The following is a 26875-nucleotide window of genomic DNA, read 5'->3' on the forward strand; positions in this document are numbered from 1 at the left end:
TGGTGCAATGATAAATGCCAACAGTGTATGCTGTCGGCATTTATTGATGTGCAGTGGACATGATACGCTACATCGTATCATGTCCGCTCGCACTATAATAAATTGACCCCTTTGACTCAGCACAGGGTGTTTGCTACTGCAGGGGTCCAGCCACCATTTGTCTTGTCTTGTAGCCCCACCAGCATGTTTAAGAATACTCTGGGGTGACTTCCTAGGGAAATATAGAATAAAGGTCTATAGGCGGCTTACATTACAGTCTGTCTTCTTACTGATCATCCTTGGAGAAGTAGGCAAGAAGGTATGTTGGAGTAGGATTAAAGGGACACTGAACCAAAAATTTTTCTTTCATGATTCAGATAGATCATGCACTTTAAAGCAACTTTCTAATTTACTTCTAATATAAATTTTTCTTCCTTCTCTTGCTATCTTTATTTGAAAAAGAAGGCATTTAAGCTAAGGAGCCAGCAAATGTTTGGTTTCAGAACCATGGGCAGCACTGGTTTATTGGTGCTGTCCAATCAGCAAGGACAACCCAGGTTGTTCACCAAAAATGGGCAGGCATCTAAACTTACATTCTTGCTTTTCAAATAAACATACCAAGAGAATGAAGAAAATTTGATAATAGGAGTAAATTAGAAAGCTTATGAGTCAGTGTTTGTATATACCAGTGTTTTCATTAATGTTTTACTTTATGCAGTATGTATATATATATATATATATATATATATATATATATATATATATATAGCTAAGTTGTGGGGGGTAGAGGTGAAATAGTACAGTCCAAGCTATGGCTATGCATTTATAGACCCTGTCAGTCCAATCTTGTTTGGAAAGTGTTTTGCTTGTGACATTGGGCAGCACATGTAAGTTTCAAAGTTAACATTTGTGGTTTGGCTTTTGATGCCAAGTTGATGTTTAGGTAGTGCTTAAAGGGATAGTAAACCCAAAAATGTTCTTTTATGATTCGGATAGAATGTACTATTGTGTACAACTTTCTAATTTACTTCTATTATCAAATTTGCTTCATTCTCTTGTTATCCATTGCTGAAGGGACAGCATTGCACTACTGACAGGAAGCTGAAAATATCTATTTAGCCAATCACAAGAGACAAAAGTGTGCAGGCACCAATCAGCAGCTAGCTCCCACTAGTGTAGGATATGTGCATTTTTTTAACAAGGGATGCTAAGAGAACGAAGCACATTCGAAAATAGAAGTGAATTTAAAAGTGTCTTAAAATTACATGCTCTATCTGAAACATGCAAGTTTAATTTTGACTTTCCTATCCCTTTAAGCTGTATGAGGTACATATATGTTTCTTCCCCAATATTTAGCAAGTAACTAAAGGTACTCCTTACTTTTGGAAGCAGAACCAGGGGTGATTATAGACCATACAATTTTGGGGTGCAAAAAGTTGATCACAAAGTTAAGTATAAAATGTTCAGGGCATACTGTTGGATCTCCGCTAGGGTTGCCACCCGTCCCTTAAAATACAGAACACTTATAAGTTGCACATGCTGCAGGGTGTGCAGGGAGGAATATAAATAGTGCTGTCCAGAAACACAATACATGTTCCTCCCTGCACACCCTGCAGCATGTGTAACTCATAAGTGTCCAGGAAAACATGGCTGAGGTGGCAACCCTAATCTCCGCTTTTACTGCGTATTTCTATAATCTTTTTTTTTTTATTTAAAATACATCCCCAGTTCTGCTTGCTTTAGCTTTTCTGCCTGGATGTGTAGGAAAGGCACTACCGTGTATATGCAGGACAGTGGGCGTGTCTGAGAGTTGGGAGTCCCACAGTAATTTTTAGGGTGTATAGCACCCAGTGAAATTGCCACTGAGCATATCCAGCCTCACTCTTCTAGATATTTTCTATTCACAGATACCGTCCGCTCCCTTAATAAAATGTCTTAAAGGGACAGTAAAGTCAAAATTAATCTTTCATGATTCAGATAGAGCACGCAATTTTAAACAACTTTCCAGTTTACTTCTGTAATTAATTTTGCTTTATTCTCATGATATCCTTTATTAAAGGAACAGCAATGCACTACTAGAAGCTAGCTGAACACATCAGTAAGCCAATGAAAGTAAGCATATAATTGGCTTTGTTCTTTTGGTATCTTTTATTGAAGAGTAAATCTAGGTAGACTTATAAGAGTTCATGAGTGTGCACGTGTCTTTAGTACTCTATGACAGCAGTGTTTTGTAACATTATTTGGAGCTTTATTATACAATGTTGCAAACACTGCTGCCATAGAGTACTGAAGACATGTGCACACTCCTGAGCTCTTATCTGCTACTTAGTTTTACTCTTCAATAAAAGATACCATGAGAACAAAGCAAATTTGCAAATAGAAGTACATTAGAAAGTTGTTTACAATTGCATAGTCTATCTGAATCATGAAAGTTTAATTATTGACTATACTGTCCCTTTAAACACAAACGATAGTCAATTTGAAATAAAGTTACATCCGCTCAGAATTCGGCAGCCAGAACATGTCTGTTAGTATCTGCAGATGTTCGAATTCGGATGCCTGGGTGATGATGGATGAAATCAAAATGAGTATCTCAAAGTATCTGTGAGTTTTCTACTTACCGATCCCACCATCAAGTCTCTGGTACCCACAAGTTCTGTACAGCAGACAGTTCTTCATAATTAATTATATTTTTATTGCTTCTCAAAGCCAAAGTGTTCCACTAAATGCAATTATGCTCCTGGTTCCCATAAAAGGACTTGTTAAACTGACAGTAAACACCTTGTTATTTTTTTTTATAAATATATATATTATATATATATATATATATATTTATATATATATATATATATATATATATATATATATATATATATATATAATGTTAAGTTATGCATAATTAAACAAATGGCCATATATTTAAATGTTTATTTTGACCCCTTTTCATGAAATTTAGCTCTGAAAATTTAGCAATTTCTAATTCTCATAGCATGAAATTCACCCTACTGACCTCTGAAGGTGAACCCTGCTGCATATATGTCCCTAATTGGCTTTATCAGATAACAACTGCAAAACATTATACTAACTTTATGAGAGTCACTACCCTTGAATGTTAATTTGTTTTAAACATGTTAAGACTTGGGTGACATGTTCTACAAAACACAAAAGGAAGGACTCAAAATTACTGTTCCTAAGTGGGAAAGGTCTAGGTAAGAAATGAGTGACTGTATTGAACTGTAGAAAAGAAAATTTGTTATATTCACTAAAACCTTTTTACAAGTAAAAAAATATTCATAGACAAAGTCCAGTGAATTTTTAAACCAAAAGAGTGACTAAACAAATGTCTTTTAGGAACTTCATCCTGAATATAAAAACTACTTTCAGCATAACTGTCCAAGAATTAAAAAACAAAAATGACCTGTGGCTTTTCTAAAGTCATATAGCATCAAGTACACAAAACAGTTGGTCATGTAAAAAGTATCACCAAAAATCACTGACTGGTGGATTGGTGCAGTTGACTTGCACATGACTTATTTTACCTGACTTGTGGTGAACTGGACATGATGAACCAGGGCAGTCCAGCGAAGATCCTACCCCCAGGTTACATACTTCTTAACATTCCATAGCTGTGTAATTTCCATATGGGCATATAAAGAAGTATGTTTCCTAGAGGTGGCACTTATTCACAATTTGGTGTTGTTCATTCATCATGGTCTCCATCATAATCTACAAAACAGAATATAGAAAATAAATACACTGAATGAAGAAAAAGCTCAACTATATTTATATTAATAGTAAAATAAAATTGTTTTATTCTTTGTGTTTTTGTTTTTTATTTCTCTAATAAAGATACAGATATGGAAGGAAGTGTTTTGGATAATCAAGTTTTTATATGTAGGATATGAAGTATTGCCAAATAGTTGTAACAAAGTTAAGATCAATGTTGCTGTTCTTTTTATTATGTAATCTATGACCAAGGTTGTGGCAACCCTGTGTCAAGTAAGTCTACAGGTGCAATTTTCCCAGGTTGTTCACCAAAAATGGTCCGGCATCTAAACTTAAATTCTTGCTTTTCAAATAAAGATACCAAGAGAATGAAGAAAATTTGATAATAGGAGTAAATTAGAAAGCTGCATAAAATTGCACGCTCTATCTGAATCATGAAAGAAAAAAATTTGGTACAGTGTCCCTTTAAGGTATATACATTGTTATTTTAGACATAATGCAATTACACACTTAATAGACCACAGTATAGTGTAAATATAACTTTTATATGCACTAGGAAACAAAATAATTAGTTTGACTCACTTTATTGCTATATTCGCTTTATTGAGGTGGTCTGGAACCGAACCCGCAATGTCCCAGAGGTACGCCTGTATATGTATTTACAGACATATATACACATATAAACACATAAATATATATGTGTGTGTATATATATATATATATATATATATATATATATACACACACACACACACACACACACACACACATTAAAACCTTGTGCTGTTAACATCTTTCTCCATTGAATTCTATAGGGGAATATGTGAACGTGCGCATGCGGTATTCTAAGTTTGGATTTTTGCACTAGTCGGGTTACCGCTAGACCAAAAAAAAGTTTTCTTTCAGTAGTTTGTAATACCAGCGCAACCAAAATAGAGCAAAAATCTTAATTCTAGCTGAGTTTTTGCTATAGCGAAAACGCAAAATACTGTGCCACTTTTAATCTAGACCTTAGTTGTAACTATTCTGTGTTGCATTTCTGGATGCAGTCTGTATGGCTGTAAAATCTATAGGTCTTATTCTAACACGTATGGTCCTGTGCTTGAAAATGTACTTATCGTTTTTGACATTCTGTTAGATGGGAAGGTCTTTTTTGATTCCAAATTGGAATAATTTAAAGTGATAGTAAACTTTCCACTTTTATAATCAGATCCTGAATGTTAGTGATATTTTAGATGGACTATAATTGATCACTTCTAATAAAGATGAGCTGTAACTCACTTTTTAATCTAGCTGTTCCATTCTAATACTGTGTGCTCCCGCTGCCCCTTCAAAAGTAATATTTTTTGTGAGCTAACGGTTTGAACTTTTCTCTAATCAGTGTTCTAGCTACAATTAAAGTGCCATAAGGATAGAGCATTGATTGGAGAACAGTTCTAACCATTAGCTCACAAAAAGTATTACTTTTTAAGCCCACTCAGAGAAGATGATCATTTCTTTTTTTTATAAGACCATGACTAAAATAAATTATTTTCTGCTTGTGATATCAACAGATAAAAGTCCAAGGGCCTAGTCCTGTTTGAAATTGCCTCAGATCTTAAAGGGATATGAAACCCAACATTTTCTTTCATGATTCAAATAACTTTCTAATTTACTCCTATTATACATTTCTCTTTGTGCTCTTGGTATCTTTATTTGAAAAAAGCAGGAATTTAAGCTTAGGAGCTGGCTCATTTTTGGTTCAGAACCCTGGTTAGCACCTGCTGATTGGTAACTGCATTTATAAGACGTAAAGGGACATGAAATTAAAAATTTAACCTTAATGATTTACATACAGAACATGAAATTGAGGGCTGTGGAGTTAACAGTGGCTTAGGATGTGTACCCAGTCCAGTCTGTGAGTGCGGTCCATTCCTGTGTTTTGTATTTACATAGGGGAGGTTACAAAAGCCTGTGTCACCCTGGGAGGTTCCCAGTTGGTTTGTTTGGAAGTATGCATTGTGTGGGTGCTGGTTAGGGTCCCAGGAAGGGGGAGACCTTGTCGTGGTCCTGGGCTTGATCCTTTGGCGCCCAATGTAACTGACTTCCCCCAGTTTTGCTTTTAAACATTGCTGTGAATCTGCTAGTGAGTGCTGGGTTTTTTGTGTTTTGTGTTAATGTTTGTAATGCTCCCCTGCGGACCTGACACCCAGGTTGCTCGGGGGTTAACTGCCTGGGTTGCTGGGAACTTTGCAGCTGTCTGTCAGTGTTCAGGGCTGTGGAGTTAACAGTGGCTTAGGATGTGTACCCAGTCCAGTCTGTGAGTGCGGTCCATTCCTGTGTTTTGTATTTACATAGGGGAGGTTACAAAAGCCTGTGTCACCCTGGGAGGTTCCCAGTTGGTTTGTTTGGAAGTATGCATTGTGTGGGTGCTGGTTAGGGTCCCAGGAAGGGGGAGACCTTGTTGTGGTCCTGGGCTTGATCCTTTGGCGCCAAATGTAACTGACTTCCCCCAGTTTTGCTTTTAAACATTGCTGTGAATCTGCTAGTGAGTGCTGGGTTTTTTGTGTTTTGTGTTAATGTTTGTAATGCTCCCCTGCGGACCTGACACCCAGGTTGCTCGGGGGTTAACTGCCTGGGTTGCTGGGAACTTTGCAGCTGTCTGTCAGTGTTCAGGGCTGTGGAGTTAACAGTGGCTTAGGATGTGTACCCAGTCCAGTCTGTGAGTGCGGTCCATTCCTGTGTTTTGTATTTACATAGGGGAGGTTACAAAAGCCTGTGTCACCTGGGAGGTTCCCAGTTGGTTTGTTTGGAAGTTTGCATTGTGTGGGTGCTGGTTAGGGTCCCAGGAAGGGGGAGACCTTGTTGTGGTCCTGGGCTTGATCCTTTGGCGCCAAATGTAACTGACTTCCCCCAGTTTTGCTTTTAAACATTGCTGTGAATCTGCTAGTGAGTGCTGGGTTTTTTGTGTTTTGTGTTAATGTTTGTAATGCTCCCCTGCGGACCTGACACCCAGGTTGCTCGGGGGTTAACTGCCTGGGTTGCTGGGAACTTTGCAGCTATCTGTCAGTGTTCAGGGCTGTGGAGTTAACAGTGGCTTAGGATGTGTACCCAGTCCAGTCTGTGAGTGCGGTCCATTCCTGTGTTTTGTATTTACATAGGGGAGGTTACAAAAGCCTGTGTCACCCTGGGAGGTTCCCAGTTGGTTTGTTTGGAAGTATGCATTGTGTGGGTGCTGGTTAGGGTCCCAGGAAGGGGGAGACCTTGTCGTGGTCCTGGGCTTGATCCTTTGGCGCCAAATGTAACTGACTGCCCCCAATTTTGCTTTTAAACATTGCTGTGAATCTGCTAGTGAGTGCTGTTTTTTTTGTGTTTTATATATATATATATATATATATATAATTACCGTCCTCATTTACTGTGCAACCCTCCTTGGGACAGCTGCCTGGGTGCAAAGATGATTTAAATACTCCTTACAAATAAATGCACTCACAGGTCTTTTTTTTGATTTTTCACCCTGAAAAAAGACCTGTGAGTGCATTTATTTGTAAGGAGTATATATATATATATATATATATATATATATATATCCATAGCAATTTATCCTATAAGAAGAATAAAACGCTGCACTCACCGGTCTTCATGAGAAAGTTCAAATTTTAATTTCATCACATCAGCATGATCATAATATAAAAGTCCCAAACGTTTCGGTACCAAACTGTCACCTTTCTCAATGGGTAAAAAAACCTGTGTCCCAATATATATATATATACACAGTATCTCACAAAAGTGAGTACACCCCTCACATTTTTGTAAATATTTTATTATATCTTTTCTTGTGACAACACTGAAGAAATGACACTTTGCTATAATGTAAAGTAGTGAGTGTATAGCCTGTATAACAGTGTAAATGTGCTGTCCCCTCAAAATAGCTCAACACACAGCCATTAATGTCTAAACCATTAGCAACAAAAGTGAGTACAAGTGGAAATGTCCAAATTGGGCCCAAAGTGTCAATATTTTGTGTGGCCACCATTATTTTCCAGCACTGCCTTAACCCTCTTGAGCATGGAGTTCACCAGAGCTTCACAGGTTGCCACTGGAGTCCTATTCCACTCCTCCATGACAACATCATGGAGCTGGTGGATGTTAGAGACCTTGTGCTACCCCACCTTCCGTTTGAGGATGCCCAACAGATGCTCAATAGGGTTCAGGTCTGGAGATATGATTGGCCAGTTTATCACCTTTACCCTCAGCTTCTTTAGCAAGGCAGTGCTCGTCTTTGAGGTGTGTTTGGGGTCGTTATCATGTTGGAATACTGCCCTGCGAAGGGAGGGGATCATGCTCTGCTTCAGTATTGTCACAGTACATGTTGGCATTCATGGTTCCCTCAATGGACTGTAGCTCCCCAGTGCCGGCAGCACTCATGCAGGCCCAGACCATGACACTCCTACCACCATGCTTGACTGTAGGCAAGACACACTTGTCTTTGTACTCCTCACCTGGTTGCCGTAACACACGCTTGACACCATCTGAACCAAATAAGTTTATCTTGGTCTCATCAGACCACAGGACATGATTCCAGTAATCCATGTCCTTAGTCTGCAAACTGTTTGCAGGTTTTCTTGTGCATCATCTTTAGAAGAGGCTTCCTTCTGGGACGACAGCCATGCAGACCAATTTGATGCAGTGTGCAGCATATGGTCTGAGCACTGACAGGCTGACCCCCCACCCCTTCAACCTCTGCAGCAATGCTGGCAGCAGTCAAACATCTATTTCCCAAAGACAAACTCTGGACATGACGCCGAGCACGTGCACTCAACTTCTTTAGTCAACCATGGCGAGGCCTGTTCTGAGTGGAACCTGTCCTGTGAAACCGCTGTATGGTCTTGCCCACTGTGCTGCAGCTCAGTTTCAGGGTCTTGGCAATCTTCTTATAGCCTAGTCCATCTTTATGTAGAGCAACAATTCTTTTTTTAAGATCCTCAGAGAGTTCTTTGCCATGAAGTGCCATGTTGAATTTCTAGTGACCAGGAAGAAAGAGTGTGAGAGCGAAAATACTAAATTTAACACACCTGCTCCCCATTCACACCTGAGACCTTGTAACACTAACGATTTACATGACACCGGGGAGGGAAAAGGGCTTATTGGGCCCAATTTTGACATTTTCACTAAGGGGTGTACTCACTTTTGTTGCCAACGGTTTAGACATTAATGGCTGTGTGTTGAGTTATTTTGAGGGGACAGCAAATTTACACTGTTATACAGGCTGTACACTCATTACTTGACATTGTAGTAAAGTGTAATTTCTTCAGTGATGTCACATCTAAAGATATATAAAATATTTACAAAAATGTGAGAGGTGTACTCACTTGTGAGATACTGTGTATATATATATATATATATATATATATATATATATACATATATATATATATATATATATATGTATATGTATATATATATATATATATATATATATATGTGTATATGTATATATATATATATATATATATATATATATATATATTTCTTTTCTAAGATATGGTGAGTCCACTGCATCATTAATTACTAGTGGGAATATCACTCCTGGCCAGCAGGAGGAGGCAAAGAGCACCACAGCAAAGCTGTTAAATGTCACTTCCCTTACCCATAACCCCCAATCATTGTCTTTGCCTTCAGTGCAAGGAGGAGGTGAAGTTTTAGGTGTCTGAAGAAGATTGGATTTATTTCACTTCAATCAAGATTTTATTATTTTTGAAAGCCAGAGTAGGTTTGCTCTGATCTTTTCTTTCATGATTGGGTCTAGCCGTACTCCATGTTAGTCTCTTCAGTAGGGCAGTGGTGGCTTTAAAGCAGTTAGGAACTTGAAAGTTGGGCCTTGCTGCGTTTTCCTAACATATTTGCTGCCCTAGTATAGAAAGCCAGAGTAGGTTTGCTCTGATATTTCTTTTTTTTCTACAGGTCTCTGTGAGAAGTGGCGTCCTTTCATACTGGGTAGGCTGTCCTCCTGCCGGTCTGCTAAATTGCAGGTAAGTGCCTTTTTGTCTTCCAGGTGGGAGATGGGCACTTAAGTAACTCAAGAAAATTATCTGCAGATTAAGGGACATATATATATATATATATCCTTAATACAGGATATTTCTAGGCAGGACGCAGCGGCACTTTTGTGACTTTATCTAAGGGGTTAATGCTTATCAGGAATTTAAAATATACCTCCCTTGGTGAGACACGGGCTTCTACAAATTTCTTTATTTTTTGAGAGAAGCTAGGGAGTAGCGTGCATTTGTATTTTATATGCAGCTTCTCCTTGTCTGGTGTGTAGTGTTTACTCTGAAAAGTTTCTTCTCGCAATTAGTTTGAGACTCTGTGAAGCATAAGGGGGTTTGCATTATACTGTCCCTTTAGCTTATCTTTATGTTCGTATTGGTATTTTGCACTGTTTGGTCATACACCGTATGGTACGGTGTGAAAACATAATCTGCCATTACACAATCCTGGCGGGGAAATTTATCAGAGAACGCACGCTTTGAATTTGTGTTGCGCTCTTCGTGTCGGCAGTCACATGACACAAACTTCTACCTAAAATCGCCTCTGTATAGGGATACAGAGTTTTAATTTTTTTTTTATGAAGGCAGGCGATGTAAAGCGGAGTGGCGTTCTTCTGCTGCCGGCATCCTTTTTCTTTCTAAAAAGAGGCTGCTTGTTTGTTCGCATGCTGCAACGATTGTGTTCGTTAGTCAGCTAATATTACCTTATATTGAAGCGCTGCTCTTTGGAAAGAGCAGCTGGAACATTGGAGTGTAAATTAACCGCTGTGCTGACATCCTGTGACTAGTTCATTAGCCAATATTAATCCTATTTGGTAGCCCTGCTCTATCTAAGAAGGAGAGCAGTCGTAGCCTTGGAGTTAGTTAATTATCATATATGCCTGTATGTTTCTGACTAAGCGTTAAAGTGAAAGTTAATTTACACAAATGAAAACATAGCATCGCATAATACACATGTATATTAACATAATCGCCAAGTTTTTTTTGCTAAAAATATCTTATTTTGTATTTTTATTCACTAACGTTTTATGCATCCATTTGATTTTCGACTCCTCCCATCTTCTCCTTCCTGGATTTTCACTCTCTACATATAGAGCGTTCCCACCCGCTCTATACGTCACTTCTCTTGCGCGTTCACAATGATCCAGTCCATTTGCGCATGCGCGATGTCCGCATGTTACCCGCAATGCGCATGCGATTGACCGGACTACTGGGCTACAATGCGCATTAAGTACTGAAGAAAGTGCGCATGCGCGAATCGGCCACGAGCATCAAGCTGTTGGGGATGCCGAAAACAAGTCGCGCATGCGCAAATCAAATGTTAAGTAAATGGCGTAGTGTCACGGCCGCCTATCGGCCAGAATATCAATTGAAGGGTATTGCCACGTGATGGGGATGTAAAATAGGAGACGAAAAACGGGTTGATTTTGCCGCAAGCAATAAGCGGATAAAAATATAGAAATACTTCAATTTGAAAAAAAAGTTAGCGAATTCATGAATGAACCTCACACTCAATTTAAATACATTGAATACAATTGAGCAAGTCTTGAAAGTTAACCTTCACTTTAATGTTTTTATATAACTCTGCTTTGTACAGCAGATCTTGTGTTAACGCTGCAACAACTCAGATGTTTTCAACTCTAGTTAAAGTGACAGTACTACATATTATCTATGTTTAATAAAGTCCCAGATTTAAAGAAATTAATAAAAAAAAAAATTCTAATGCAGTTTTGTACTACATAATTCTATGAGCCAACGTCTCTTAGGGGAGTGCTGTTCATCTCAGCTTTCTCCTTATAAGTCCCTAGACTTTAAGGACATCACATGCAGTGCTCTGTGGTTCCTCTCTATCTCCTGGAGGAGTTTATCTGCTTGTAGAAATAGCTGCACGGGTATCTTCAGTGGTATCTGCGGCATTATCTGTTTTTACTTTACTAAAAGGAACATGCAAGAGGAAAATTTGAAATTTAGATAGTAAGGTTTCTGTTCTGCCAGCTACTATTCAGGTTGTCCTCTCTAATAAGGCTGATGGGGAGGATACGCCGGTAGCCTCTGAGGGTAAAATCTCAAATTCGGTTAGTATAATTCCTTCATCTGATACTGAAGTGATCTCTTTCAGATAAATGCTTGTGCGCCTCGTGTACTGTTAAAGGAGGTTTTAGCTACTTGGACGACATCAATACCCCTGTCGTTGTCAACCCTTGGAAGTTTTGTAACTTTATTATTCCTATGATGTTTCTTCCTATGAGGAAGTGTTGCTAGACGTGCCTTGGATATTTTCACAGGAAAAGGAGAAGCTATGGATTCTTAATTCCCTGTCTCCTGTACATCTAAAGGATTTTCCTGTCGTTGACTCCATTAAAATGCACAGTGCCTTAAGTAGAAGGGAGCTACTATGGCTCGTAGAACTTTGATCCCTATGGAGCATGCTGTTCCTTTACGGATCCATGGATAAGTAGTTGGAGGTTTAATTGCTCATTTTGAGCAATGCCTTGTCTTATTAGACTTGCTGTGCTAGCCTGCCGAGCAGTGTGGCTGAAATCTTGGTCAGTTAAGAAGCCTACCTGTGGCTTTGTGGTACAGCCTAGGCTTTATAGGTCTGCAGTTGCAGGTTCAATGTTTTATGTTCCTCCATATCCACGCTTATGACGTTTCCTTTCAAGGATGAGACCTGGTTTGGACTTGGTTTGGCTGATTTATCCTTTGACCTTACGGGTAAAAAAGGTTTTTTTCTACCACACGTCAAGAAAGTAAGACTAAAGGAAAGTTTTCCTTTACCTCTTTCTGCAGGGTCAGTCATGTCTTTTAACCATTAGGTTTGGAGTTTGGATCTAGTTGCAGTTGATTTTACCTTCACTTTTCAGTGACTCAATGTTTGGAGGGTATTGGTCTGATGGTTCCATGGACATCATTCTCTTTGCTTTTTTCCATAAAATGTAGAACATTCGGCTCTGTCTCAGAGAATATATCTAGATCAGTCTACAAGAGACTCTCTCTATTTTTTTCAGGAGTTTTTGTCTCAGGGTGCAGGCTTCTGGAGACATTCTTGGGTGATATGTCCACGGGCGCCAACCTGCTGGGCTGGGAAGCAGTCTGAGTCTTGTTTAAGGCGCAGGGACTTGGAAGTGCCTGCTCTCCTCTTTAACATCTCCAGGGAGGAACTCTGGGTTCCTTAGCCATGTAGGAGGTGACTTGGATTGTTTAGTGGGCGGATGCTCACAATTGTGGTCTGTCATCCACTTTCCAGAGGTGGACAATAGGGTATCAGAATTCTGAGCAGACAGATGTTTCATTCCTCGGAGTGGACTCTCCATCCGGGGGTGTTCTCTATGTAACCCTCAAATGGTGGGTTCCGGAGTTGGCTTCTGAGGGCGTTTCGTCAGAATGCCAAGCTTCCAAGGTATGGTTCATGGTCAAGTGATCCACAGACTGCCCTGATAGATGTTGTGGCGTTTTTCTTGGGATTCAGTCTTGCATACCACCTGTTTTCTATGTTTGCTCTCCTTCCACGAGTCATTGCTCGTATCCAACAGGAGAGAATGGCGGTAATTCAAATAGCCCCTGTGTGGCCTTGCAGGATCTGGTATGCAGACCTAGTGAATAGGTTCAGCAACGTAGAATTCCCAGCACTCAGAGTTACAAAGGAATGCACACCAACTCCATGTGTGTAAAAGCAAATAGGTTCCTTTTTATTCCATAGGTGTAAAAAACAGCAAAAAAAATCAATTCTGGTCAAACAGAGGTGTAGGTGGAAGCAAACAGGTCAAACATGTTTTGTCTGTAACAACGTAACTTCCTCAATGACCCATATGATAAGGAGATACCATACACGCTTATATAGGGCAATAAACACACACCCCCCCTTTGTGCAGTATTAGGATTAACCCTTTAACTACTTAATAGCACACCAATATAAAAAATGGCGAAAGTCAACATCCTTATCATATATCTCGCTACTGTGAACTTATTATATATGCATATGTGCATGGGTAACATTATGCTTATTCCTTTTATAATTAACATTTATAGTTCATTAAATAAAAGATGGGGCAAAACAAAATCCTGTTGTTTTAGGGTTTTAATCATATTACCCCCTCTGGGGTGTCTTAATACATGTTCAATACACTGTACTTTTAGTAATGAACTATTAGACTCATGATAACTGTAAGTACATGGTATTGAACATGTATTAAGACACCCCAGAGGGGGTAATAGGATTAAAACCCTAAAACAACAGGAAGTTTTTTGGATCTTCACTTTGGGAACCTTGTAACACTAACGATTTACATGACACCGGGGAGGGAAAAGGGCTTATTGGGCCCAATTTTGACATTTTCACTAAGGGGTGTACTCACTTTTGTTGCCAACGGTTTAGACATTAATGGCTGTGTGTTGAGTTATTTTGAGGGGACAGCAAATTTACACTGTTATACAGGCTGTACACTCATTACTTGACATTGTAGTAAAGTGTAATTTCTTCAGTGATGTCACATCTAAAGATATATAAAATATTTACAAAAATGTGAGAGGTGTACTCACTTGTGAGATACTGTGTATATATATATATATATATATATATATACATATATATATATATATATATATGTATATGTATATATATATATATATATATATATATATGTGTATATGTATATATATATATATATATATATATATATATATATATATATATTTCTTTTCTAAGATATGGTGAGTCCACTGCATCATTAATTACTAGTGGGAATATCACTCCTGGCCAGCAGGAGGAGGCAAAGAGCACCACAGCAAAGCTGTTAAATGTCACTTCCCTTACCCATAACCCCCAATCATTGTCTTTGCCTTCAGTGCAAGGAGGAGGTGAAGTTTTAGGTGTCTGAAGAAGATTGGATTTATTTCACTTCAATCAAGATTTTATTATTTTTGAAAGCCAGAGTAGGTTTGCTCTGATCTTTTCTTTCATGATTGGGTCTAGCCGTACTCCATGTTAGTCTCTTCAGTAGGGCAGTGGTGGCTTTAAAGCAGTTAGGAACTTGAAAGTTGGGCCTTGCTGCGTTTTCCTAACATATTTGCTGCCCTAGTATAGAAAGCCAGAGTAGGTTTGCTCTGATATTTCTTTTTTTTCTACAGGTCTCTGTGAGAAGTGGCGTCCTTTCATACTGGGTAGGCTGTCCTCCTGCCGGTCTGCTAAATTGCAGGTAAGTGCCTTTTTGTCTTCCAGGTGGGAGATGGGCACTTAAGTAACTCAAGAAAATTATCTGCAGATTAAGGGACATATATATATATATATATATCCTTAATACAGGATATTTCTAGGCAGGACGCAGCGGCACTTTTGTGACTTTATCTAAGGGGTTAATGCTTATCAGGAATTTAAAATATACCTCCCTTGGTGAGACACGGGCTTCTACAAATTTCTTTATTTTTTGAGAGAAGCTAGGGAGTAGCGTGCATTTGTATTTTATATGCAGCTTCTCCTTGTCTGGTGTGTAGTGTTTACTCTGAAAAGTTTCTTCTCGCAATTAGTTTGAGACTCTGTGAAGCATAAGGGGGTTTGCATTATACTGTCCCTTTAGCTTATCTTTATGTTCGTATTGGTATTTTGCACTGTTTGGTCATACACCGTATGGTACGGTGTGAAAACATAATCTGCCATTACACAATCCTGGCGGGGAAATTTATCAGAGAACGCACGCTTTGAATTTGTGTTGCGCTCTTCGTGTCGGCAGTCACATGACACAAACTTCTACCTAAAATCGCCTCTGTATAGGGATACAGAGTTTTAATTTTTTTTTTATGAAGGCAGGCGATGTAAAGCGGAGTGGCGTTCTTCTGCTGCCGGCATCCTTTTTCTTTCTAAAAAGAGGCTGCTTGTTTGTTCGCATGCTGCAACGATTGTGTTCGTTAGTCAGCTAATATTACCTTATATTGAAGCGCTGCTCTTTGGAAAGAGCAGCTGGAACATTGGAGTGTAAATTAACCGCTGTGCTGACATCCTGTGACTAGTTCATTAGCCAATATTATTCCTATATGGTAGCCCTGCTCTATCTAAGAAGGAGAGCAGTCGTAGCCTTGGAGTTAGTTAATTATCATATATGCCTGTATGTTTCTGACTAAGCGTTAAAGTGAAAGTTAATTTACACAAATGAAAACATAGCATCGCATAATACACATGTATATTAACATAATCGCCAAGTTTTTTTTGCTAAAAATATCTTATTTTGTATTTTTATTCACTAACGTTTTATGCATCCATTTGATTTTCGACTCCTCCCATCTTCTCCTTCCTGGATTTTCACTCTCTACATATAGAGCGTTCCCACCCGCTCTATACGTCACTTCTCTTGCGCGTTCACAATGATCCAGTCCATTTGCGCATGCGCGATGTCCGCATGTTACCCGCAATGCGCATGCGATTGACCGGACTACTGGGCTACAATGCGCATTAAGTACTGAAGAAAGTGCGCATGCGCGAATCGGCCACGAGCATCAAGCTGTTGGGGATGCCGAAAACAAGTCGCGCATGCGCAAATCGAATGTTAAGTAAATGGCGTAGTGTCACGGCCGCCTATCGGCCAGAATATCAATTGGAGGGTATTGCCACGTGATGGGGATGTAAAATAGGAGACGAAAAACGGGTTGATTTTGCCGCAAGCAATAAGCGGATAAAAATATAGAAATACTTCAATTTGAAAAAAAAGTTAGCGAATTCATGAATGAACCTCACACTCAATTTAAATACATTGAATACAATTGAGCAAGTCTTGAAAGTTAACCTTCACTTTAATGTTTTTATATAACTCTGCTTTGTACAGCAGATCTTGTGTTAACGCTGCAACAACTCAGATGTTTTCAACTCTAGTTAAAGTGACAGTACTACATATTATCTATGTTTAATAAAGTCCCAGATTTAAAGAAATTAATAAAAAAAAAATTCTAATGCAGTTTTGTACTACATAATTCTATGAGCCAACGTCTCTTAGGGGAGTGCTGTTCATCTCAGCTTTCTCCTTATAAGTCCCTAGACTTTAAGGACATCACATGCAGTGCTCTGTGGTTCCTCTCTATCTCCTGGAGGAGTTTATCTGCTTGTAGAAATAGCTGCACGGGTATCTTCAGTGGTATCTGCGGCATTATCTGTTTTTACTTTACTAAAAGGAACATGCAAGAGGAAAATTTGAAATTTAGATAGTAAGGTTTCTGTTCTGCCAGCTACTATTCAGGTTGTCCTCTCTAATAAGGCTGATGGGGAGGATACGCCGGTAGCCTCTGAGGGTAAAATCTCAAATTCGGTTAGTATAATTCCTTCATCTGATACTGAAGTGATCTCTTTCAGATAAATGCTTGTGCGCCTCGTGTACTGTTAAAGGAGGTTTTAGCTACTTGGACGACATCAATACCCCTGTCGTTGTCAACCCTTGGAAGTTTTGTAACTTTATTATTCCTATGATGTTTCTTCCTATGAGGAAGTGTTGCTAGACGTGCCTTGGATATTTTCACAGGAAAAGGAGAAGCTATGGATTCTTAATTCCCTGTCTCCTGTACATCTAAAGGATTTTCCTGTCGTTGACTCCATTAAAATGCACAGTGCCTTAAGTAGAAGGGAGCTACTATGGCTCGTAGAACTTTGATCCCTATGGAGCATGCTGTTCCTTTACGGATCCATGGATAAGTAGTTGGAGGTTTAATTGCTCATTTTGAGCAATGCCTTGTCTTATTAGACTTGCTGTGCTAGCCTGCCGAGCAGTGTGGCTGAAATCTTGGTCAGTTAAGAAGCCTACCTGTGGCTTTGTGGTACAGCCTAGGCTTTATAGGTCTGCAGTTGCAGGTTCAATGTTTTATGTTCCTCCATATCCACGCTTATGACGTTTCCTTTCAAGGATGAGACCTGGTTTGGACTTGGTTTGGCTGATTTATCCTTTGACCTTACGGGTAAAAAAGGTTTTTTTCTACCACACGTCAAGAAAGTAAGACTAAAGGAAAGTTTTCCTTTACCTCTTTCTGCAGGGTCAGTCATGTCTTTTAACCATTAGGTTTGGAGTTTGGATCTAGTTGCAGTTGATTTTACCTTCACTTTTCAGTGACTCAATGTTTGGAGGGTATTGGTCTGATGGTTCCATGGACATCATTCTCTTTGCTTTTTTCCATAAAATGTAGAACATTCGGCTCTGTCTCAGAGAATATATCTAGATCAGTCTACAAGAGACTCTCTCTATTTTTTTCAGGAGTTTTTGTCTCAGGGTGCAGGCTTCTGGAGACATTCTTGGGTGATATGTCCACGGGCGCCAACCTGCTGGGCTGGGAAGCAGTCTGAGTCTTGTTTAAGGCGCAGGGACTTGGAAGTGCCTGCTCTCCTCTTTAACATCTCCAGGGAGGAACTCTGGGTTCCTTAGCCATGTAGGAGGTGACTTGGATTGTTTAGTGGGCGGATGCTCACAATTGTGGTCTGTCATCCACTTTCCAGAGGTGGACAATAGGGTATCAGAATTCTGAGCAGACAGATGTTTCATTCCTCGGAGTGGACTCTCCATCCGGGGGTGTTCTCTATGTAACCCTCAAATGGGGGGTTCCGGAGTTGGCTTCTGAGGGCGTTTCGTCAGAATGCCAAGCTTCCAAGGTATGGTTCATGGTCAAGTGATCCACAGACTGCCCTGATAGATGTTGTGGCGTTTTTCTTGGGATTCAGTCTTGCATACCACCTGTTTTCTATGTTTGCTCTCCTTCCACGAGTCATTGCTCGTATCCAACAGGAGAGAATGGCGGTAATTCAAATAGCCCCTGTGTGGCCTTGCAGGATCTGGTATGCAGACCTAGTGAATAGGTTCAGCAACGTAGAATTCCCAGCACTCAGAGTTACAAAGGAATGCACACCAACTCCATGTGTGTAAAAGCAAATAGGTTCCTTTTTATTCCATAGGTGTAAAAAACAGCAAAAAAAATCAATTCTGGTCAAACAGAGGTGTAGGTGGAAGCAAACAGGTCAAACATGTTTTGTCTGTAACAACGTAACTTCCTCAATGACCCATATGATAAGGAGATACCATACACGCTTATATAGGGCAATAAACACACACCCCCCCTTTGTGCAGTATTAGGATTAACCCTTTAACTACTTAATAGCACACCAATATAAAAAATGGCGAAAGTCAACATCCTTATCATATATCTCGCTACTGTGAACTTATTATATATGCATATGTGCATGGGTAACATTATGCTTATTCCTTTTATAATTAACATTTATAGTTCATTAAATAAAAGATGGGGCAAAACAAAATCCTGTTGTTTTAGGGTTTTAATCATATTACCCCCTCTGGGGTGTCTTAATACATGTTCAATACACTGTACTTTTAGTAATGAACTATTAGACTCATGATAACTGTAAGTACATGGTATTGAACATGTATTAAGACACCCCAGAGGGGGTAATAGGATTAAAACCCTAAAACAACAGGAAGTTTTTTGGATCTTCACTTTGGGAACCAGGATCCCTGCAGGTTTAAACAGTGAATGGGATGTAAAACTGTTTGTTGACTGCGGTTGTTCACTAAAATTGTTTATAGTTTGCTATTTATCATCTAGATGGAATATTTTTCTCTAGATTATATTTCTATTTGTTCAATAACATCATAACTGGTTAATCTGAATTTTATTCTAACTGAAATACCATATAACAGTGACTGTGTATTTTGCCCCATCTTTTATATAATGAACTATAAATGTTAATTATAAAAGGAATAAGGGTAATGTTACCCATGCACATATGCCATAATAAGTTCACAATAGCGAGAAATATGATAAGGAAGTTTACTTTCACCATTTTTAATATTGGTGTGCTATTAAGTAGTTAAAGGGTTAGTCCTAATACTGCACAAAGGGGGTGTGTTTATTGCCTTATATAAGCATGTATGGTATCTCCTTATCATATGGGTCATTGAGGAAGTTACATTGTTACAGACTAAACATGTTTGACCTGTTTGCTTCCACCTACACCTCTGTTTGACCAGAATTGATTTTTTTTTTGTTGTTTTTACACCTATGGAATAAAAAGGAACCTATTTGCTTTTACACACATGGAGTTGGTGTGCATTCCTTATACCACTGAGTGCTGGGAATTCTACGTTGCTAGATTTGCTTTGATTTGGGAGGCATGGGTGAGGCTTCCCTACCCTTTTCCTTGCAGCACCGGACTGTGCGTGTTAGCTTCAAGTCCCCAGAGGAATCTATTGATTGAAGGACAGGGCAGCAGAAGTGACGCCTGGCGCCACGTGAAGACGTCAGAAGACACACAGAGGAGAGAGGAGGACTCACGGAGGGCTTACCACTCTTTTGCTGATGGATCTAGTGAATAGGTTGTCTCTCTACCTTGGAGGCTGTCTCTGAGGAAGGACCTTCTGATTCAGGGTCCCTTCCTTCATTCAAATTTCATTCTTCTGAAGCTGACTGCTCGGAGTATGAACGCTTAGTTTTTGTCTAAGCGCGGGTTTTTCCGAGTCGATCATTGAGACCATGGCTTAGGCTCGCATGCCAGTTACTAGCAAGATTTGCCATAAGATATTATGTAAATATCTTTAGTGGTGTGAATCCAAGGGTTACTCTTGGAGTAGGGTCAGGATTCCTAGGACTTTGTCTTTTCTCCAGGAAGCTCTGGAGAAGGGTTTGTCAGTGAGTACCCTGAGGGGTTCTAAATAAGCATCTGGTGGATGTGCTAAACATGCAATCTTTTTGTCAGGCCTTGGTCAGAATCTGGCCTGTGTTTAAGTCTGTTGCTCCTCCTTGGAGCCTTAACTTTGTTCTTAAGTCTTGCAGCAGGCTCCGTTTAAGCCTTTACATTCCATAGATATTAAGATGTTATCTTGAAAGTTTTTGTTTTGTTATCTCTTCTTCTCGGTGAGTGTTGGAACTCTCGGTTTTGCAGTGGGATTCACCTTTTCTTATCTTTCTTGCCGATAAGGTGGTTCTTCGGGCTAGGTTAGGGCAGACATTTTAATCAGGAAATTGTTGTTCCTTCTCTATGTCCTAGTTCTTCTTCTCATAAAGAATGTTGTTGCACAACTTGGATGTTGTGCGTGTTTTAAATTTTAACAGGCAATTAGGATTTTCGCCAGGCTTCTGCCCTGTTTGTTTGTTTCCCTGGGATACATAAAGGTCAGAAAGTTTCTACTATTTCTCTTTCTCTCTGGTTGGGAAGTGTATTTCGTTTTGCTGTGAGACTGCTGGTCAGCATCCTCCTGAGGGAATTACGGTTCATTTCACAAGAGCTGTCTCCTCTTCTTGGGATTTCAAAAATGAAGCTTCTGTGGAACAGATTTGCAAGGCTGCAACTTGATCTTCTCTTTTCTAAATTTGATACTTTGCCTCGGCTGAGGTTTCTTTTGGGAGAAAGGTTCTTCAAGCGGTGGTGCCTTCTGTTTAGGTTACTTGTCTTGTCCCTCCCTAATCATCTGTGTCCTCTAGCTTGAGTATTGGTTCCCACTAATAATTGATGATGCTGTGGACTCACCATATCTTAGGAAAGAAAACGCAATTTATGCTTACCTGATAAATTTATTTATTTCCGGATATGGTGGGTCCACGGCCCTGTCCTTTATTTTAAGACAGGCATTTGTTACTAACACCTCAGGCACCTCTACACCTTTGTGTCATCTTTTTTTTACATTTCCCTTTGGCTGAATAACTGGGGGTTATGGGTAAGGGAAGTGGCATTTAACAGCTTTGCTGTGGTGCTCTTTGCCTCCTCCTGCTGGCCAGGAGTGATATTCCCACTAGTAGCTGATGATGCTGTGGACTCACCATATCCGGAAATAAATACATTTATCAGTTAAGCATAATTTTATTTTTTTAATTTAATTATTTTTTTTAATTATTTTTTTTAAGATGCACTTGTTTGGATGCAACAATGGCAATGTTCCTTTAAGCGGGTTCTCCAATACAATTTACAAAACATAATAAACAAGTTATGAAGTCTCTCTGCCTTGGTAGGTAGACACAATATGCACATAAATATGTTTTCTCTTTTAGCTGGTATGTTTATTTTTTGTTTGCAATGCATCGTCATATTCTGTAGCACTATACATCATAAATAAGGACAATGATACAAAATGAGAATATTATAGGGCTATTCTCAATAGAAAAGCCTACAGTGTAAGAAATTCCAATTAGAAAGACATTGGTTATTTATATCAGTGATAGACAACTCCACATGAGGGCCACATATCAGTATTTTAGAAGTGTTAATGGCCAGGAGTAAATGAATGGATATTAAACACACAAAGATATATTTCCTACAAATGTCCCTGGGGAAGATTTAGGTAAGGATTCAGATTTAGGTAAGGATTCAGAGTACCCTCTGTCTGCTGTTCTCTTTTCCAGAGGGCTATTTTGAGATGTGGTCACCTTGTTCGCACACCACTAGAAATTCCCAAAGCACACATTTTTAGTCCCACTGGTGCCGCAAAAACAATGACAAACATATTCTTAGTTCTGATTTTTCTTGGGGGCCGCAATGATTAGCCAGTATCGGGCCTACTCAACAGAGGGCCCTGGTTGTTTTGGGCCCCCCAAAAGTAACTCAGTGGTAAGCAATAGCAATACTATAAATGTTGCTCTGTATAATGATTTAGAGTATAGAAAGATAATTGGATAGATATCTGCAAACTGTGCTAATAAACGGCTCCCCTGCATTAGCATTGTACAAATTCTGCACATGCGTATGTATAGACTGGCTACTATAGGCACCCCAGCACTTGGGCCCTGGTGCCACTGCACCTGCTGCACCAATGGTAGTTCCGCCCCTGGTAGTGGATAGGGCCGCCAGTTGGCTATCCCAGTTTTAGATTAATTGTAAGATTGCATAGCCAAGAATTAGAGTGGAGAGCTGATAAAATCAATGGACAAATCATTCCATTTAGAAATTCAAAATATAGATATTCAATAGAAAGAGACATGTAGATGTAAGCCGCTGGTTATGACTAGGTATGAACAACAATCACTGTGTGCCTGTGTTAGTTTGTACCATGAATTAATAAACCGAGTATGAGAATAGTATGTGGCTGAATAAGAGCATTTTGTTGTTCTCTCTGAATATTGATCTAGCAATAATATTAGTGTTTATAATGGTTTTCCTCTATAAAGAAGACTAAGTAAAGGTTTGAGTTAGAGTGAGTGGTTATAAGGGTTTGTAACTGCTAACGGGGTTTCACTGAACCTGCATGACTAGAATTGTCTTGTACTGGTGAAGCATATGCAGAGTTCTCAGCCGGGTGCATTATGAAGTAGACGGGTGGGGGCAGTGTAATAGTTTGTTAAATTAAAACATGTTCTGCTATCCAAGGCACAAATTAATTGCACAATTTAATATAAAAATATTTAATCATTTGTGCAAAATTATAATATTAGCTCATTTTAGCTTAAAGGTAAATGCAGGTCAAAATTTAAATGCACATAGATGAATTACCTCATTGAATAATAACATATTTGCAATATACAAGTATTGGCAAACATGCTTTTTGTAAAAGTTATCACTGTTTTAGTGTTAGTATTCTTCTCTGCACGTGCATGTGAAGCATAGCTAGATATTCTCAGTGCACCAGCATTTAAAATATTGCAGCTGCTCAGAATGCCAGTGGGGCTTGTATCATGTCAGCAATTAAGAGTCTTTACCAAACAGTACAAGCACCTTAGGCTCTCTGAGCAGGTGATTGCTGGAATATCCCTTTAATATAGGCTTAAAGGGACACTGAACCCAAATTTTTTCTTTTGTGATTCAGATAGAACATGAAATTTTAAGCAACTTTCTAATTTACTCCTATTTTCAAATGTTCTTTATTCTCTTGGTATCTTTATTTGAAATGCAAGAATGTAAGTTTAGATGCCGGCCCATTTTTGGTGAACAACTTAGGTTGTCCTTGCTGATTGGTGGATACATTTATCCACCAATCAAAAACTGCTTTCCAGAGTTCTGAACCAAGAAAAAAGCTCAGATGCCTTCTTTTTCATATAAAGATAGCAAGAGACCGAAGAAAAATTGATAATAGGAGTAAATTAGAAAGTTGCTTAAAATTGCATGCTCTATCTTAATCACAAAAGAAAAATATTGGGTTCAGTGTCCCTTTAAATTTTAGTCAGGTCAATAAAATCAGCCGGGTGTTGCACATATTAAAAAGGTCCGGGGGAGAACACTGATATGTAGTGGATGGCTGGCGACTACAGTCAAATATGTGCTAATGAAAAGATACGTTTCTTTAGTGAATTGTCAACATAGCACATCCATGCAAAGTTTCACACATCAAGGTCATTTCAATCCAGGGACTTCTATACAAAACCAATATACTTTGTGCCTAGGGATGCCCTGCAGTCTTGAGGATTTACCTAACATTTTACATTATACTTGTCAAACGTGTTCATAAGATACAATCATCGTTTTATATTTCATACATCACAGGCAAGTGGTTGCAAAATAGTTGAACTTTTTGAATGAAGCTACAAGGGACATAAAAGAGTAAAAAGTTGCATATAGCTTTGTGTTTAACCCATGCAAAAGGATTTAACACATTAATGCACTATTGGGAGCTAGATGGTCTATGGTGGCTATGCACAAATGCCTCTTGTCATTGGCTCACCAAATGTGTTTAGCTAGGTCCCAGTAGTGCATTGCTGCCCTGGTGCTGGCTTTATCCTTGTATTTAACCCATTTGCTGTAGTTAAATGCAGTCATATGCAAACAATAGTGTGATAATAAACTGTTCTAGCAAATTATGTACCTTTAAAAGCAATAACCTTATTTAATTAGATTTTTAGGTAGTTTTGATTTATTGTTTGTTATCCCATAACTGTAACATCCCATCTTGTTTTGATTTCTAATGTCTAATAAACCATCACTGTTTTATTTTTTTCATACATAATTTAGGCAAATGATTGGCATATCAGTGAACTTTTGTATGACAACTTAAAAACAACAAGATTATGTTTATTACATTCATTTTTTTGGGCATCGTTTTTGCATAGATTTTTTTTTCCAAGTAGTCCATGAGAATATAGAAAATCTGAAGAAATATTTAAAAATGTACATTGAGTTTCCCATTCACAAGGGAGAGAATGGAATTTGTACAAGATTTTTGAAGTATGTCAGCAAGTCTCATCCTCCCTTAAAAGGAGAGACATTAGGGAATTATTTGTGTTTGGATTTAGATCATATGGCCTATTCTTTTTTTCTTTTTTTTTATAAAATAAATGATAATAGTAAAAAAAAGTAACAACCTGCTTTTCTGTATAATTAAACCGCAAGATGGCTACATATAGCATTGTATTGAAAATTACAAATCCCATATAATTAAACAATTAAGATAATTAAGAATTTTACCTCATCTGAGTTACTTACAAGTATATATATATATATATATATATATATATATATATATATATATATATATATATATATATTCAGGTATTTTTAAGTCTTTGACCTTGGTGTATATGATATACTTTTGATATCCCTCACTGGGAGGGTATTACATAAATCATAAACTCTTTCTGTAAAGCAGGACTAAATAGCTTTCTGACCTCTAACTTATTTTTTATTCCATCAAGTCTTTCAAAGAGGCCTCTCTTAAACCTTATTCATTCTCTTACACTGTCCTTGATAGAGAAGAGTCACTCATTAAAGAAGGCCATTTTACTTTACACATTTGCAAGTCCTGTGACAGTCTTAACAGATTTTAGTTCCACTTTCATAGCTGTCTTTTAACTCTGGCAAGTAGTACATTATTCAGCCCTGATCTCAGTTACCAGAACCACCTTTAGATCTTTAGTACAAGCTTCCACTACTTTTATTTCTGTCATATTTGTAAGATGGTTCAAGGATCCTCATTAATTAATTTATTCCCCTTTGTACCACCTGCTGTGCTACTTAGTGAGACTCTTACCTTGTGTTGGTAGTGTCCTACAGAGCTGGCACATCAAGTCACACTTAAGTCACAATGCAAGTGTCCTTTCTTCCACCCACAGTGTCTGCCGGTGTCTGCATCTCACCCCCACCTCCCCCCTTGTCCCTGCATCTCATCCCCAGCCCTACTCTGTCTCTCTCCTCCCTGCTATTTTTGGCAGCTCCCCTGAGCTCCTCCTGGCTATTAATATTAGAAGTGAGAAATTCATCTGCTCCCTGCTATATAAGGTAAAGGAAGATGTCTATAGAAAGAACCGGGTGTACGGGGATGCCAGGAGCTACAAAGTTGGCATCAAGAGTGGAAAGAGAAGATTGTTTTTAACAATGAAAATAGGGGGAGACAAAGGGGTCTCAGTTATTAAAACTTTGCTGCCCCCTACACTAAGAGCAATCAAATGTATATTGTAAAAGCTTTTTCAGGGGATTTTATCCCTTCTTGGCCACGTGCTATTTTATAAATGTATATCCATGTCTAGCTATATACAGAGGTGTAAAAATATCACTATAGTTTACTAGTCAGAGGAAGAAAGTTACTAGTCCAGAGGAAAAAAGTTACTAGCCCTCTCAATGTTAAATATATAAATATAGTGAACAAGTCAGATTATTTTTACCCGGCCACTGTAATTTCTTACTCTTTGTGGAAATGTGCTGCCCTGTGTGAATATATATATATATATACAGGACTTTTTTGTGGGAGTAATTCCACCTCTGCGAACTCATAACAGGTAATATTTGTGATCATCATGTAAATACTCTAGTTTTCATAAGAGGGGACTGCAAAATACATTGAACATTGTAAATAATCTTGTCCCTTTGCTTTCCTCAAAGTTACTGAGCAGAATATATATACCAATCAATAATCAATGAGTACTGGCACCTTTTTGTGTTTGCGTACCAACACTTTTTTTTTTTACAAAAAAAAGCACTGTGTGTATATATATATATATATATATATATACATACACACACACACACACACACACACACACGACGGGCACGATCAAATATACGGCGCAGGTTTCAGCGCAAGCGTGGGAACCCGCGCCGCCCGTAATTTCACCTCGCACATCGGGGTATTACATAAACCCCGCCGGCAGTTCATAAAGTGCCGCAAGTCTGATAAACTAGCGATGTCCAGAAATGAGCATAAATACAAATTTCTGGAGTCGCCAGTCACTTACGGCATTTTAGAAACTGCCGG

At 38.7% G+C, this 26875-nt stretch overlaps 1 long non-coding RNA gene across 1 annotated transcript; it reads right to left on the reverse strand.

The window, feature by feature from the left end:
- Positions 1-2893: 2893 nt before the first annotated feature.
- On the reverse strand, positions 2894-25760 carry LOC128653650 (uncharacterized). Its single transcript, XR_008401374.1, has 2 exons — positions 25655-25760; positions 2894-3705 (listed from the first exon to the last, which is right to left on the reverse strand). It is a non-coding gene; the product is annotated as an uncharacterized LOC128653650 (long non-coding RNA).
- Between the last annotated feature and the right edge of the window lie 1115 nt (positions 25761-26875).

This window comes from Bombina bombina, chromosome 3 (genome assembly GCF_027579735.1).
Source record: "Bombina bombina isolate aBomBom1 chromosome 3, aBomBom1.pri, whole genome shotgun sequence".
NCBI lineage: Eukaryota > Metazoa > Chordata > Amphibia > Anura > Bombinatoridae > Bombina > Bombina bombina.